The sequence below is a fragment of the Triticum dicoccoides genome, chromosome 7B, assembly GCF_002162155.2.
Source record: "Triticum dicoccoides isolate Atlit2015 ecotype Zavitan chromosome 7B, WEW_v2.0, whole genome shotgun sequence".
In the NCBI taxonomy this organism is placed as follows: Eukaryota; Viridiplantae; Streptophyta; class Magnoliopsida; order Poales; family Poaceae; genus Triticum; species Triticum dicoccoides.
This window is the reverse complement of record NC_041393.1, coordinates 232,491,712-232,494,365: the sequence shown is the minus strand read 5'-3', so window position 1 is coordinate 232,494,365 and position 2,654 is coordinate 232,491,712.

The following is a 2,654-nucleotide window of genomic DNA, read 5'->3' as shown; positions in this document are numbered from 1 at the left end:
CATCGCCATGGCCCCTGCGAAGAAGGCGGCCAAGAAGGCGGCGCTGCCCGTGGCGCGAAGGACGCTGAGGCGACGACGAGAAAGCTAAGTCATGCTGAATTTTAAGTTCTTTCCTTTAAGTATAAGGTTATTTTCCTCGACGGTTCGGCCTATGTATGGAGAGCATGTACGCAGAGGGGCCCTCCTGCAATCGGCAACGCCTTTTGTTCTGTTTCGAGTCAGCTCAATAGTTCAAGCGGCCGCGTCGAGAGCGGCAGGGTAACCTTTCGCCATCAACAACGCCTTCGGTTCTGACTCGAGTCAAGCTCGACAGATCGAGCGGCTGCACCAAGGGCGGCAAGGTGCTTCGCCCGGCAACAAGCACACCCAGCAGGCTAATGAGGATCCGTCCTCAAAGTGCCACCCTGGGTTTACGTGCCGGCAAGCTTACCCCGTTGATGTAGGGTGGACATACAAAGAAAAATTGAACAGGAGGATAACATGCGTAGTTTCAGGAGCATTGCAGAGTTATATTACACAAATTGCCGCCGCGGTTCTAACTAAAGATAGCACTGTCTTGGTCATGAACCTACAACAGCGACGGAGAACGGGGTGCCTAATCCCGACGCTGGCCCTCCACCCTCTTGATTTTGTCGATGCGGCTGAGGATGGGCTGGATACGCTCGTTGAGCACCGTGATGTCGGCGCCCTCCGGCAAGCTCTTCAGCACAGCTTCGAAGTTGAGGTCTGGGTGCCAGTGCGCGATCTTGGTGAGCACCCTGGTCATGGACTCCCGGCAGAGTATCCGGGATTCCTCGGCCAGGGAGGCCGCCCGGTTGGAGTGAAGCCGCCCCAAGGCACTGACGACCTTCTCAAAATATATGGTCAGGTTGGCATTGGGGCTCAGGCTTGCTTCTGGGACGTGCCTCATCTCCGGCATCCCCATGATGGCTAGCTGATCGGCGGCCGAGTTCGCGACAGCGGCAAGGCGCTCGAGCCAGCGTTTCTCGCCCACCTTGTGGTCCTTAAGGTTGGCGGTCTCGTTCATCAGCAGCTGCTTCTCCGCCTCCAGCTCCTTGGTCAGGATCCCCTCCCGGGTCTTGGCCTCCGACAGCATCTCCTCGAGCTCTCCCAGCTTCAGCTTGAGGTCCTTGATGGAGGTGTTGGCTTCGGAGAGCTCTCCAGAGTTGCTGATTACCTCGCCCTGCGCCACCGTCAGAGCGCCATTGAGCGTATGCTTCTCCTGGTCTAGCTTCAGAGCTTGCTCCTCCAGCTCCTTCACCTTGCCGGCGTGGACCTGAGCCTGGGCGTTGAGTGCCTCCTGATGCCTCCGCTCTAGCTCTTGAGTCCGCTGTAGGACGAGCTTGTCCACCTCTTCGTACTTGCCGCAGAGCGTGGTGGCAAGCCTCTCCTCGCGCTCGGCAAGGTCCTCCTCCAGGGTCTTCAGTGCGGCCTCATGCTGGGACCGGACGGCTTCCACTTTGACGGCCAACTTCTTCGCCGTCTCTTGGGCCTTCTCGATGTCGGCCAGCTTTAGGGCAAGCTCCACCTCATGGTTGGCCAGCTCACCCTGGGCAGCCTTCAGTTCGTCCTGAGCCTGGCGGAACCAGTCCTGCACCTCGGCGACGCGCCCCCCAAAGTCCTCCTCCATCTTATCCACAATCGCCGTCCTGGACTTGGCCTTATCCAGGCGAGCGCGGTGGAGCGTCTGGAGCTTCCGGAAGCTGGCGCCCATGGCATGGGGCAGTTGCTCCTCCTGGGAGCCGGCGCCACCAACGCCCGTCTCATCAACAACCTCAAGCCCGGCGGTGGCAAGCGCGTCCTCGTCGAACACCTCTCCCTCAAAGAGAGCCCTGGTGCTCGACGCGCCAAGAAGATGGACGAAGAGGTCGTCGCTGACCCTCAGGTACCTGTCGGAGCCCGAGGCAGCGGAGGAGGAGGGCAGGTCGTCAAACGCCCCCTCCTCGGTAGTGGCCTTGACGGCTCCCTTGGCAGGCCCCTTGCCGGGCTCTTCGGCGGGCCCCTTAGCGGCATCCTCGGCGGCGCCCCTCGCGCCCTCCTCGGCAACAATCTTCTCCGCCTCCACCGCGGCATCCGCGGTGACGTCCTTGATGGTGGCGTCGATGTCCTCTCAGGAGAGGCTTGGACGCCATGAAAGAGATAGGGCGGAGCCAAGATCGAAGGTCAATAAGGCGAAAAGAAGAATGCAAGCGGAAGTGGAGAGCGAGTTGCTTACCCGTGCCGGGCTGAGAGGCGGAAGCCCCTTCTCCGCCATGATCTGGCGTCGAGGCAAAGCCACCGGCGCCCACGTCCTCCTCCCCCTCCTCCGTGTGCATGGCCTTGGTGATTGTTGTCCTTGCCGAGGACGCCCCTTGGGGCGGTGTAGTCGACGGAGGCGGTACGATCGGAGAAGCCCTCTGTGGCTCCCCTTGGTGCTGCTCCTCTCCTGCATCCCCAGCACGGTTAACACTGAAGCATCATCCACGACACATGTTGATCGAGGGTGGGTGGTGGACTCATGCTGGGGGCTGCTGTCTGGGCTGCTCGACACCACCAGTGGCGTACTGGAGGTGCCTGCCGGGGGCTGGCTGCTCGCCGAAATCCTGGCCCTCTTTATCCTATGGGCTAGCGTCTCCACATCCCTACAAAATGAAGACAAATAAGCAAAAACCAAC